This window comes from Brienomyrus brachyistius, chromosome 10 (genome assembly GCF_023856365.1).
Source record: "Brienomyrus brachyistius isolate T26 chromosome 10, BBRACH_0.4, whole genome shotgun sequence".
Taxonomy (NCBI): Eukaryota; Metazoa; Chordata; class Actinopteri; order Osteoglossiformes; family Mormyridae; genus Brienomyrus; species Brienomyrus brachyistius.
Genome location: NC_064542.1, coordinates 27,213,738 through 27,228,763, shown reverse-complemented (window position 1 = coordinate 27,228,763; position 15,026 = coordinate 27,213,738).

The following is a 15,026-nucleotide window of genomic DNA, read 5'->3' as shown; positions in this document are numbered from 1 at the left end:
GTAAGTCTTAAGTGTAAGTCTCGCCCTCAGGAGTCATTTGTCGGGAAATATTTAAAGTGCCGTTCAGGAGTCCTGCTTCCCATCATCTGAGTGGCCGTTTCACATTCGACCGACCAGCCCGTGCGCCGCTGCTCTGCCGTTTGGGTGGGATGGTCCCAGTCCCTTGGAGAGCAGGTGGGCCGTCTACACGTTTTCTGAGGGAAGAGCTGGGGATCGGCTCCAACCTTTTTTTGGAAAGTAACACCAGGGACCTTTTACAGCTTTTAATAGTCTTTCCTATCAGAGGAGCTCAATACCGATTTATGCTGATGTATCTGTACTCCATAAAAATGTGAATGAAGGTGAATATTTTGTTCAGAAAATTGCACCAATTGCATTTTTTTGTTTAAATTAAGAAATTACGAAATAAGTAACGAAAAAACTGCATACAACAATACCATCTGATATCAATTATTATCCAACATGAAACCAACAATGAAACCAACAGGCACGTATTCCAAATGATAAACGATGTATTCAATTAGCTTTTTTGGTACACTTCTTTATAACACTTGGCACAACCCATCTTGGACCACTGAACACATTTGGAGTCGTCTTGGACTATGGAAAAACACTACATGCTTGGATTGTTACTATTGCTGTGATTGCTTCAGTTGTAATTCTGCATGAACAAATATACTTCACAGCATGCAGAAAGTCTTGTTATAATTAGAGGTTTGCAATGATCCTAATATTTTGACAGCAATGATGCAAAGGCCTCAGGACAGGTAGGGTGGCTAAGATGACCACCACTGAAGTGACTGAAGCCATCGCATACCAATAGAGGAGTTAAAAAATAATAGCATTGTGTGTATATATATTTGGCTAAAAGACTGGCCAGTCTATTCCATGATTGACTGCATGGAGGTACAATCCTGTTTGCAAAAAGGTTGAGATACTGTGTAAAATATAAACATAAACAAAATGCAATATTACCCTAAATGTAATTGAAAATAGAACAAAGACAACATATCAAAGGTTGAAACTGATAAATTTCATTGTTTTATGGCGAATATATTTGAATTTGATGCCAGCAACACATTTCAGAAAAGTTTGGACAGCATGTTTACCGCTGTGTTACAGCACCTCATCTTTTAACAACAATCTGTAAACGTTTGGGAACTGGGGAGACCAGTGGCCTGTACTACGACGTGGGGGTTACTGACTTATCGGGGTAACTTGTCGGATTTAAGGTGGTCTGGGCAAAATGTAAGCGAACGAATATGAAGTCCATTTCACTGTGGTACCTTAAATCCGACAAGTTACCCCAATAAGCCAGTAACCTCACTTCGTAGTACAGGCCACAGTTGTTGGAGTTTTGAAAATGAAATGTTGCCTAATACAGCATTTCAACTGCTGAACAGTTGTCTCATTTTTCGTTTCCTGGTGCACCGAATGTTGTCAGTGGCTGACAGGTCTGGACTGCAGGCAGACCAGTCTAGCACCTGCACTCCTCTACTACAGAACCATGCTGTTGTTTTTATGCACAGAATGCGGTTCCTCATTGTCATGCCGAAGTACACAAAGCCTTCTCTGAAAAAGACGTTGTCTGGATGACAGCATGTGTTGCTCCAAAATCTGTATGTATGGTTCAGTATTAATGGTGCCTTCCCAGATGTGCCTTCCCAGATGTGCATGTTATCCAAGCCAAGGGCAGTAATGTGAGTGTGTCCCAGCTACATGCTTCTTGAGGCAGGGGTAAGGATGGGAACAGCTGGGGTCTCAATACCCAGAACGTGAAGATCGTACTTGTGGAGTGTGTCCTCATTCAGGGGCTGCATCCTTCAAACACTGTATTCAAGGACCACAGCAGTGCGTCAAGGCTGGGTTATTTCGAGGGGTCCTTCAAATGCAGCCGAGAAACGCGTCCTTCTTTTGCTAAGTAGAGAAGGATCCACCAGATGGACCTTTCACAACACAACATATCCCAAGATTCCTTGTGTAAAGTGGGTGTGTCCTGGCTAGGCGATAGGAGCAGCGCAAGGGTAAAGGCCAGGATCAGCTGGTGATGCAAGTAGGAAGTTATCTGCTGGCCAGACTGTCCATTTGTCACCTTTGAAGAACACCACTTGCAAAAGATACACCTATAGATCACATCCTTGAAAGGATGTGGCCCCTCAATGTTGGACCCAGCTGTGGTCTTGGCAAAGCCGGTCTTGCTAACTTGCCTCCCAAGAACGAACTTGGGACTAAATGAATCATCAGATTGGTCTTTTTTGACAAGGATGCAAGTGATTATGGTAATATTCGGTCAACATCCAAATCGTTTAACATCCTGTTCTACGGTACGTAATGCGGATGTTAAACGGGGAATATCTGCATATACTTATTGCCTAGTGAAATGAGAAGTAGTGGAAGGTCACAGTATGGTTCCTTAAAATGGAAGTTAACTTAGCGTAGGGTTACAAATTTAATTTGGCTTTGTTGTGTCTAAACAAATTGATTTCAACACCTATTTTCCGGGAACGATGATTATTACTTACCAGAAAAAAAACAGAATTGATCTAGAATAGCTTCTCTCTGTTAAAGTATTGCTTGTTGTTTGTTTTGTGCTGTTTTATTGCATCTCTCTGTATCGTTTTGTCACGTAGAAATGCACATTCGTACACACAGAGGCACACACACTTTCACCAGCTTGTTCTTCTTTAAAGACAGCACCATGTGCTGAAATGCAGTCTCTGTGATATCTCCACCATAAATATTATTCATTCTCTCAGCGTCCGCCAGGTGGCACAGTAGAGCGCACATTGTTAAGTATCTTCAGTTAATTCAGTTTAAAATTTTTGAATTCGCCTTCGCCGAAGGCTTCAGTTGTGCGAACTGGCAGGGGAGGAGGAAGTGGAAGCAGGTTGATCTGATGCTGCATCAAAATTAGTCCCCAAACGATGCACTATGAGGAAATTTTTTTATATTCCAGGATTCCTGATCTTTTATGGTGATGGAACACCTTCCAAACAATGGATGGGAAATGAAGTTTCTCCTTCTTTGTGCTTATATGGCACATCAGTAGCAGTTGTGATGGTGTAGTGGTTAGGTTGAAAACACTCTGCTGTCGATTTCTGGACAGTTACGTTCCCCATCCTGCCTGCCCCCCCCTGACGTATGACCCCACCAATCCACCGTAGAGGCTGATGGGGGTGTACATGGCTGATGTGTTCAGTGAGAACATGTGTTGGGTGACATAGGAGCAGTTTTAAGGTGACCATGAAGGTCATGAACAGCCTGTTGGTTTGGCAGCAATGCTGGTGCCCGCATGAAGGGGGTCCTCACTAAGACCATGAGCACTCAGTTTCACCATACTGTCTGTGCCTGCTTGTCTTACTGTCTGCCTGTCTGCCTGCCTGTCTGTCTGCCTGCTTGTCTTACTGTCTGCCTGTCTCTGCACGGTTGAGTCTGTCTCATCATACGCTACCAGTTACGTTTTTGCACACTTTTTCTACATATAGATTTTACTCACTTAACAGTTAACTAAAAATACACTTCATATTTTTTTTCTAACAAATAAATTTGCAGTATGTTCACCATTTTCAGTACCTTCAAGAAAATGCCACATCATTAATTCGTCAAAGTCACCTCCTCTAGCAGTTATAACAGCAGAGAGATTTCAAGGCATTGAAGACAATAAAAAGAATTCTGTCTGCATGTTGGTGTCTCTCTCTGTCTCTGGCTGTCTTTTCCCCTGCCCTGCATCGCGTGGGTGGGAGGATGCCCTATGCCATTTGCTGAAATGGGCTGAGTAATATGCCCTGAGGTTTCCTGCCCATCTCCACATTCCCAGAGGCGCCCATCTCAACTGTCAGTCCAGCTTCCTCTCCCCCAGGGCCAGACCGCATTTCCCAGCAGCCCCGGAGCATTCCTGATTGGCTCTTTCTTTTTCAGGGAAATTCCCACCCTTTGCTGCTCTGCCACCATCTCAGCAGTACTGCTTCCTGTGTGTGGGTTCAGCCGTGCTCGGTCTCTGCCTGCACCCTCTTCTCGAGAACTTTTCTGAACGTTTGATTCACATCGCCCCACATCCAGCACATTCCGTCCTTCAGACCGGCCCCTATGTGTCTTCAGTTTTTTTTCGTTTCTCAGCGGGGGTGGGGCTGCTTGCAACTGTTTCTCTTTTGTTGAGGGTGTCGCCTGTGGGCCCTTGCACTGTGTGGGTTTGCTCTTCACATCCCTGTCTGAAGGCAGGCCAGACCCTGCAGTTCCTGTCTTTTCCGTGGACCATATGGCCAACAGAACCCAGACTGGTAGGAGGAGCCATTTCGGGGGGGTCTGGACCTGCTCAGCATCGCCGCCGTGCATCACGGGACTCCAACACATGCTGCCGCCCACCTGTCTCTCACCCCCAGCTTCCCCTCCTCAGCCTCACCAGCAACCACAAGTTATAAATATCACAGAAACAAACAGACATACTCTCAGCATCTCTACAGTGTCCCATGAGCCCTAGACCAGTATCTCGCAGGGTCCCCAGCCCCCCACCATCCTTGGTCAAAGGAATAGGAAACCATTATAACCCAGTTAATTGGTAATGGGACCTGAGGGCCATGGTAAAGGGCTGAATAACTGCAGACTTCTGTGAGATTCCCTCGGCTGAAATCAGTATCAAAGAGCCTCTCCTGTCCCATCACTGTCGCCCATCGCCACCTTCGGTTCCTGGCCCAGACGGCCAGCAGTGCCATGGGGCCACGGGGGCTGCAGCACAAAGCTGCTGCCTGTTCCTCCGCCACATCACACCCCCACCCCCGAAACTGGTGTGCGATCATAACTCTGGTGAAGTAAGCAGCTTTTTAGCGAAATGTGATCCTCTTATCTCACGGATGTGACACTGCACTTCTTAACCTACGGTCTGAGCGCTGCAAATACTCAGGGAATGCTGAGCGCTGCAGTCTTCTTCGATTTTCAAAATGAGAAGCGAATTCAGGAACTTAAGCTCCTGTTTTATATCACACGAGATTTTTACATGATATCTCCCCCAGTATGGGGTGGCATGGTGGTGCAGTGGTTAACACTGTTGCCTCACACCTCTGGGACCCGGGTTCGAGTCTCTGCCTGGGTCACATGTGTGGGGAGTTTGCATGTTCTCCCCATGTCGTCGTGGGGTTTCCTCCGGGTACTCCGGTTTCCCCCCACAGTCCAAAAACATGCTGAGGCTAATTGGAGTTGCTAAATTGCCCGTAGGTGTGCATGTGTGAGTGAATGGTGTGTGAGTGTGCCCTGCGATTGGTTGGCCCCCCATACTGGGTTGTTCCCTGCCTAGTGCCCATTGCTTCCGGGATAGGCTCCGGACCCCCCGTGACCCAGTAGGATAAGGGGCAATGCATTATGGGTAACCGACCCTGTCCCTGTTTGGCCTATGAGGCAGATAGAGCCCGTGGGTCGGATGGCAAACTCTGTATGAAATGAAGTGCTTCACTGGCATGATGATGACCATCAGATGCTGCGACCAGGTATCTTCTCTGCAGCAATATAACAGGTCCCTGTCGATGGGTCTGGTATTGACACAATCAATCCAGCACAATGGGCAGGTTAGAAGCACTAATTCTCCAAACCGCGGGCGGACACTGGAAAGCCTGGTGACAAACCTCACAAGACGGAGCTGGTAAATCCCTCACATGCAGAGCCAAAGGCCAAGCAGGAGTGGGTGTTCTGGGGCGAAGAGCATGTCTGGCTCTGCTCTCACCGCTGTCCCTGGTGTTAACAGGAAGCAGGTCTGATGGTAAGCATGGGGGGGACAGGCTTTGTGAAGGTGAGGCCCAGTCAAAATTCCAGGAGGGGTGGGGGGCAGCGTGTGGCTTAGCAGGGTAGGGTGCTACGTCTGGGATCAGAAGATCACTGGTTCAAACAGGGGTGTCACAAAGGGGGGCAGCGTTAGCACATTTCCAAAATTTGCAGTAATTGGATCGTTCCGTGTTGGAGGCCCAATATAATATGCCATCATGGGCCCAAAATCTCTAACTCCCCCCCCCCCCACAGGGATTCACATCTCAATGTTGGCAGACTGATTTCACCATGGGGCCCTAAGCGAGGCCCCATAACTCCCAGTTGCTCCAAGGACTGTCTGACCCCTCCTTCTCAAAGTGTACATCACTTTGGAAGGAAGGACCTGCTGAGTAACTAAAAATGCATCTATATACAGGTATACAGTTGAAGCTCATGACATTCCGGCAACAAGTTTGAAACTAGGAGGGATTTACAATGATTTAAAACAAAAATAGGAGCATAAGACCATATATACAGTACAGAGCACGTGAGAAGCACAGAGAGTAAAATAACTACTGAAAATAAATCAATGCCAATGAGAAATCCAGTCTTTTCAAAAATCATAATCTTGTTATCATCAATGAAAAATCATTAATCGCCTGTTTCGCTCAGTAATCTCCACCTATACCAGTACTTAGCCACAGCAGCCCAGGGATTAGCAAGCTTCTTACAATGAACACATGGACTCCCTTTCGTCGCTGTGAGCCACACGATCTGCTTTGGTGCCGATTCCACTGGCGGTTCTTTTCTCTCATGTTCCGAGTTCCTTTGTTCAGTTTTTTTATATAGTTTGCACCACAGGCTGAGCTCGGCACCACAGTGGAAATAGTGTCATTTTGAGAGCGCGAGATGTGGCACGTGGGAGGGGGAAACATCTCGGGGTGACAAAAAAGGCCATGACAGAGCAGGAAGGATCTTTGCAGAAAGCAGCCCTGGGGGCACATCTTTGAGGAGGAGCCTAGAGCAAGGGGATTTACCTGGGACCCCAGCTGAGACCAGCGTGAACTAAGAAATGGCAGTCACTGTGCCTGATGCCGGCTGCTCAGTGCAATACAGATGAAGCTGTTATGAAAATTAATAACTCACCGATCGCCGACAGTGTGACCTTTCTGCAATATCTAGTGTGAAACGGTCGGGGGGGGGCCACGCAAGTTAAGCTATGTGATCACATGTCCAAGACAGGACAAGTCTGAACAAAACTTAAGAGAGACGTTTATTTGCACACTGTAAAAACAGTTATGTAAAATATAAAAAACACAAGACTACCGTATCATAACAATCATAATGAACCAAATTGCGTGTTCTCTGCTACTGGGTATAGCGGAATTTCTGTAGTGATAAATACTCATATAGCCTAAAGTTATTTTTCAGCCCAGCCAGATTTTACTGGCAAAAGCACCGTAAATGCCAAAGGGAGACTAACTTGCATGGTATGTATTTCCGCCTCGCTCCAGTCTCCGGACACCTATCCAAATGATGTCTCCTCAAATGAGTTAGCATGTTGGATGTGTTTCCAGCTACACATCCGACAGACAGTCTTGGTCTTAACTACTCTCTCCACACTGCTGGTGCACTATATTGTGAAACGTTCCCAAACTGTCGATTATGATTGGCCATAACATAGCATTAGCGGTAACCAACCTGCAACCACAATTAGCATAATGTTTCCTATTTAGGTTTCGCCTTTGACAATAAATGTGTTCAGTCATTTTGTTGCGTGTACTGAACTGAAATCAATGTGCCAAACTACGCAACTAAGACATGTACTGTTATAGTCCTAATTTTTTGCCAAAATAACATATTCAGATGAAATGAATCTGCATGCACTTAATGAAAAATAATATTTAATAACATATTGTTATTTAGAGTATCATAACCTAGGCGAGTCTCCCTTTTGAGCGTCACCCGCTGGGGTGCACTGAATAGCTGCAGTGGTTGCACTGACCTAGAGACAGTGCTGTCTGGTGCCTACAGTGAGGTACGACTAACGCATGACACCCCCTGCAGTAGCAGCCAGGACGGGTCACATGGTACCTCTCAGCTGTAGTGCTTTTTGTGCATTGTTTTCTGTTTCAGAAGAAACCACCTATTCCAGGGTACGGTCAATGGTTTTAGCTGGCAGTGCGCCATACGCCATATGGAAATGCTACAGACGCGGTGGCTGACCTCAGCGCGTGCTTGTGTGTGCGTGACTTAACAATGCCCTGCAAAAGTATTCATGCCGTGCAAATGTTTGTCAGACGTTGCTGGCTGATACCACCACATATCCTTGGTCAAGTTAGCATCTTGATTATAAAGTGCAAAATATTTAAAGCCAAGGTGCATTGTTCGTCTGGAGAACGAAAGCTAAAGCTGGAATATGCGGTTTGCATGTACAGGTGCAGATGTGGAAAAACTGAGCTAACATGGATACATGTCGTCGTCGTCGTCTTTTTACCGTTGTCTTTTGATCGTGTGCTAAAGAATGAACTGCTCCTATTTAACGGGTGAAAACCCTGCTCTGCCAGGAAGTGAAACTGAAAGCAAAGTACGATGGAGGAAACGTGAGAGATGTAATTACACAGATGTGTAGAGAAACGAATGAAAATGATCCCTGAGAGGATGGCTATATTACCTAATGTCCCCTACATCGCCTTATGGGTTGACCAGCAATATCTGTACATGAGGAAACATCTGGAAGCTTGATTGGAGTTTCCAGGTCCACCGAAGGCACTTGGCTAAGATGTACTATGACCTGATAAGACCAAGACTAAGTGTTTCTCCCAGAATCCAAAGCCCTGTTCACATCCTGGCACCTGGGGAAGGGCCCTTAGGCCTGGTCACTCCAGGGGCTGTTTGTGACTTTGGATAAAAGTTACTGTTAATGTTAATGTTACTAAATGTTAATTATAATATTACTACATCAAGGTATGAATGCAGAGCAGGAGTTCTGTGCCTGTATGGACCGCGGGGGCACCTCTCTGTCGGCATGTTGTGTTTCATAAGAAATGCAAACAGGCCTCAGTCTTTGAGAAGTGTGAGTGCCAGGAACTACATGCAAGTTAACTTCCTGTTTGGTTATGATAAGGGAGGTTGGCTCCTCTTTGTCATGTGAAAATGTATCGATTCTGTACTTCCCATCTGGTGAGAAAGCAGAGAACCAGCTGAAGAAGCTTCTGAGAGCTCTGAAGAGAAGTTTGGTAGAGCTGAGTGGCTGGTTGGAGGAATCGGCAGCCCAAACCAAGGGTGTCAGTGCATATGTGACAGAACTATTTCAGATATTTGTTTTCGAAAGCTGCATTTTTGAGTGAAACCCTGTGTCTTAGTGCAACCACTAGTTTTTTCTCCAAGTACAAACCTGCTTTCCAATCTCCCAACCTAAAATATTAGTAATGTTACCATGCACTTCCATTTTCTTTCGTGTCTCCACTTATGGCTGATACCCCAGGCATGCACATACCACTTTCACTGCTCTTATTTTTTCCCTCCATTGGCTGGACCTAAAGATGCTGAGAAAAGTGTGCTGGAATCCTCTAGAGGCATGAATTCTTAAAGATGGAGCCCCCTGTCATACCCAGCTCGTACGATCCTCGTGTGTGCCACGCCCCCCTGATTATCCACGTGTGCTTCCCCAATCGTACCCAGCTGTACCTTGTTGTTTTGCTCTGTCTTGTCTATTTCAGTCCCTGTTTTGCCTTAGTTCATGGTCTGTCATTGATGTTAGTCTGCGTGAGATGTTTCCTGCTCCCCATGTACCCAATAAATCCCTGTTTGCTCGACTTTGCCTGCCTCCTGTCTGCTTACCTGCTCGTTCGCCTTACCCGTGATCGTGACAGAATGACAGACCTAAAAGGAAGAGCAGCTTCCGTAACTGAGGAAGACTACCTCAGTTATGTGGACCAGCTGTTATTTTGGATTAGCACCGCCTCTCGCCACCACCGTGCGCCAGAGGAGGAGGAGGAAGAGACCGGCGATCGCCCCGACAATCGCCCTGGGGGCGTGCACCTTCGTCCCTGCGTCTCCCCCTGAAGGTGATCGGGGGGGCTTCCCGATCACCACGGAGGTCCTCAGCGCTGCTAAGCTGCCTCCCCGGGCAGCTTCCCCCATCTGGAGAACACGCCGGGCCGCTGTGCAGCCTAAGCAGCCGCCTCCGCTGCTCGCTGCAGCCGCCTGGTCAGAGGAGCTCCCTCCGCTCCTGCCAGCTGCGCAGCCCGAGCAGCCGCCTGCGTAGCCCGAGCAGCCGCCTACGCAGCTCCCTCTGCCTGCAGCTCCCGTGCCCACGCCCGGGGCGCTCCCTCTGCCTGCAGCTCCCGTGCCCACGCCCGGGGCGCTCCCTCTGCCTGCAGCTCCCGTGCCCACGCCCGAGGCGCTCCCTCTGCCTGCAGCTCCCGTGCCCACGCCCGGAGCGCTCCCTCTGCCTGCAGCTTTCGTGCCCACGCCCGGGGCGCTCCCTCTGCCTGCAGCTCCCGTGCCCACGCCCGGGGCGCTCCCTCTGCCTGCAGCTCCCGTGCCCACGCCCGGGGCACTCCCTCTGCCTGCACATCCCGTGCCCACGTCCGGGGCACTCCCTCTGCCTGCAGCTCCCGTGCCCACGCCCGGGGCGCTCCCTCTGCCTGCAGCTCCCGTGCCCACGCCCGAGGCGCTCCCTCTGCCTGCAGCTCCCGTGCCCACGCCCGGGGCGCTCCCTCTGCCTGCAGCTCCCGTGCCCACGCCCAGGGCGCTCCCTCTGCCTGCAGCTCCCGTGCCCACGCCCGGGGCGCTCCCTCTGCCTGCAGCTCCCGTGCCCACGCCCGGGGCGCTCCCTCTGCCTGCAGCTCCCGTGCCCACGCCCAGGGCGCTCCCTCTGCCTGCAGCTCCCGTGCCCACGCCCAGGGCGCTCCCTCTGCCTGCAGCTCCCGTGCCCACGCCCGAGGCGCTCCCTCTGCCTGCAGCTCCCGTGCCCACGCCCAGGGCGCTCCCTCTGCCTGCAGCTCCCGTGCCCACGCCCAGGGCGCTCCCTCTGCCTGCAGCTCCCGTGCCCACGCCCGGGGCGCTCCCTCTGTCTGTCCCTCGTCCTGTCTCCTCAGCCCCTCCGAGGTCCCCTCCAGCTCCGGCCTCCCGGCGGTCTGCGGCCCCTCCGGCTGCCACCCGTCACCCGCTGGGGCTCCCTCAGGCTCCCCTTTATTCCCCCTCCTTCTCTCCTTATTCCCCTACCTATCTCCCTCCTCTCTTCACTCCTCCTCCCGTCTTTGTCCCTCCTGTCTCCGTTCCTCGTCCCCCAGTGTTCCCTCCTTTCACTCCTGGCCCGTTTGTTCCGCCTGTTCCCTCTGTGACCCCATTCCTTTTCTGTCTGTCTGCCTTCCCCATCCTTTGTCAAGTCCTGTCGTGGCTTCTGCCCTTGTGTCAGTTCTGTCTGTCCGTTCTATTCCCAGTGCCGCGTTAATGGTTTTTTCCCCTTGTTTTCCAGGTCCTGGTTCCCCAGTCTCGTCTCATCCGTTGCCTCCCCTGAGGCGCCCGGAGAGCGCGCCTTTGGGGGGGGGGTTCTGTCACGCCCAGCTCGTACGATCCTCGTGTGTGCCACGCCCCCCTGATTATCCACGTGTGCTTCCCCGATCGTACCCAGCTGTACCTTGTTGTTTTGCTCTGTCTTGTCTATTTCAGTCCCTGTTTTGCCTTAGTTCATGGTCTGTCATTGATGTTAGTCTGCGTGAGATGTTTCCTGCTCCCCATGTACCCAATAAATCCCCGTTTGCCCAACTTTGCCTGCCTCCTGTCTGCTTACCTGCTCGTTTGCCTTACCCGTGTTCCACAGATCGTGACACCCCCCCCCCCCTGAAAAGGAAGGTGGATCTTGGGATAGGTATAGTGCAGTGGGGGGAAATGCACCCAGTACTGTCTCAGAGACTAGAGAAGGAGGCTCAGGTGCTATCTAATTTTATAAGGTACAACTTGCCAAAAATAGCCAAAATACCACAGTATATCATATTACTGTAATGCCACCCGACATATTACGACATATAGAAATGGGGTTAGCTAAGGAAGCTTCGACACATTCACACTCATCCCTCTTTAGATACCCAGGTGATACCCACGTCTCAAAGGCTTTATGATTATTAGTTTAATTGTAGTGTGGTAGTGGTAGAATTTACCAAATTTGTGGTATAGCTGGAGGCTGTAATTGATAAACATCCCTGGCATTGGTGTCCTGCACTCTCATTGATTGATTTCTGTGTCAATCAGCCAAACAGTTTTTTTTCTGTGTCTGTATAACATGCATGAGCATGATGAGCTGACGAATTGCAAGACAGACGTGGGTGAGTCACACTGTGTGGGCTGTATGCTCAGAACGATCCCCATTTCTCCTCAGTGCCGTATCCCGCCCACACCGAATGGACCAATCAAGGCACTCGATCAATTTGGCACCATTACTGAGAGCTTGCTACTCAAGTACAAAGTGAGGATTGCATGTGAGAGCACCTGGGTGAGTTAGCATTACCGTATTGGAATGTATATAAGATGACCCCAATTATAAAATGACCCCCCACTTTTCTGGCGACTATTTTTAGAAACAAGTTTTTGGAATACCTTTATTAAGAAAAATAATTTTATTTGGCAAGAAAACATAATAAGTTAACCAGCAACAGGTCAGGTCCGGTTGGGGTCCATGCCCCGATGCAGCATGTTGCCACACCCACCACATGGCGAATCTCTTCGGGAACCCGGCCGGCAAACCCCCAGGCAGACACACAGTCCAGTCCCACCCTCTGGAAGTGACCATCCATCTGCCACAGCCAGGTGTTACTTGGGCGTCCCTTCGGCCTGCTCCAGCCCCGCTGGTCCTCAGCAATGAGGATCCTGTGAGCCGGATCACCCTCAGGGAAACGCGCCACATGGCCGTAGTGCCGTAACTGACGCTCCCTCACAATGCAGGTAATGTGCCTCATTCTGGACTCCTCTAGCAATCACTCCTTCAACACTAAGCAGTACCCAAGGATTCTCCGAAGAGACTCAGTACCGAAGGAGTCCAGTCTTCGTCTCAGCTCACTGAATAGCGTCTATGTCTTGCAGCCATACAGCAAGACAGGGAGCACCAGGACTCTAAAGGCTTGGACCTTCCTCCTCTTACAAAGATATCAGGAGCGTCACACACCCTTTGCAGCCAGGGTCTGTTAACGGAAGGTCTCCCACATCACGTTGGAGACGCACCAAGATCTGCAAGTTTCTCACACAAACTGCACGCAAATTCATGCATTTGCATGCAAAGTGCATGCAGATAACGTATATTATAACTCCACAACCCTTGAGGGTGCATGATGTTTTTGATGCAGTAGACCAACATGAAGAGGGTAAAAAAAAAAAACAGACCGCAATGTGGAGAAAGGTTGAGCCATATTAATAAACGATAAGACGACTCTTTTAAAATTAAACTTGCTGTCTTTGTCAACAGCCCAGACAGGGAAGCCAACAATTTACACGACACTCAGGGAAACACGCTAAACACGCGTCTGACGTGACATTTGTACTTTTTTTGACCTATATTACAGTAACTCAAAGCACTCTTTACAAAATATCCTATTTGCCACCATCTGTTTCCTTTCTATCTAAATCCCAAATACAAAACAACATCACTTTTTCAGACATGTTTTGAGGGATAAAAAAACCTGCCCTATAATCTGGTCAACACGGTATTTTACGCTTTTTGATAAGGCAAGATGATCACTATTGATCCCAGGGAGAATTTTTATGCATTCAGCAGAGAGGCGTGTAGATCAAGCACGAAGTGCAGGCAAAGAAACATATAGAAGAAGAAAATATAAAAATATAAGCAAGAAAACATTGTAGGCAAAGTGTACAGTAGAGACGCATAATATCCAGTGAAGTTCTGTTTACACTATTATCTCATGTAGATTGAGTCGATCTTTATCTCACAGCTGTAGAAAGTGCGGCAGCATTTAAGTCTTTCAGTGACTAAATATTTTGACAAATAAAAGTAGGTTCTGTGGGCGGACATGAGGGCCGACATTGATTTCGGCTGCCAGCCATCAAATTGTTTTTGTATTTGATATGTGCCAACTGTTATTTATTCGTTGATGTTACATTTGGGGAATAAGTGATATCTTAGTTGTCAGCATTGCCTTTTATGTTGACGGTGATATATTAGGTGAATTCAGTCGCTTCTGACTGTGACCCTTGCTGTGCGTGACTGTAGGCAGTGCTGCTGGTCTGTAAATGGAAGTGAAACCAGCCGTTGCAGCCGTTGCCGCTAAAGATGGCGACTGACTGCGCTGTCGGTTTGTACATGATGCGCACGGCGTCCCGTCCAGGTGCGGCTCACGCCGCCGCACTAATGCACTTTCCCTCACTCTCTGCACTCGTTTGCCAGCCTACACTTCCGTTCCTCTGTTCTTCCCTGCCAGATAGAGACCATCTTCTTATGGACGCCTGTCTGTGCTTGTCGCTTGCTTGTGTCTTGATCCCTCGCTTTCCGCCGGTAGCACGTGGCGCTGTGTGGGGGGAGAGACCCCCACTCTGTGACAGGAGCACCACATGGCCATCCTACTTTAATTAGGGCCCCAAGCAGCATAGCTGATAGATTGATTTTGTTCTGTTTGATTTTGTTTTTTTTTTCCTTCCCTGGTCCTAAGCAACCCCCCCCCCCCTCCCCCAACAGTCAACGTTTTTGCTCCCTCTCAGCTCCCTGCCGGGGGCTTCCTGAGGACTGGTTTGAGAAACACTGATCTAACCTCAGCCAAGTTATTTTCTTCACTTATTACGTTCTTTTGGATAGAAGAGTGTGCTAAAAAAAACATTCCTTCCGACGTTCTATCAACTCCTGACTTCATTCTTTCCTAGGGATCGGTTCCCTTCCTCTTTCTAAACTTGAAACCCTCTTCTGTCTCATTCTTCCTTTTCTTTGGCTCTTTAGAAGATCACGGAGGATGCCGAGGCCCTGCGGCCCACACCTTCCAGTCGGATCTATCAGACTCAGCAGGCCATTTCCTGAGCATGCGTCTGAAGGATTCGGAGCTTCAGTTTTACATTTAATAATAGTAATTATTAACCCCCATGAGAAAATCATCTTCACATCTCCCGCAACTTGTCTTTGTAGAGTAAGTCGCCTGTGAATGGCAGGCACCTGTTAGGGGCGCCCAGGGAGCTGGGGGTTAAGGGCCCTGCTCAAGGACCCACAGACATGCTGAGGCTGGGTTGTAACTAGCGACTTTCCCATTACAGACACACAGGCTTAACCCCCTGACCCATACGTTGTCCCAATGAAT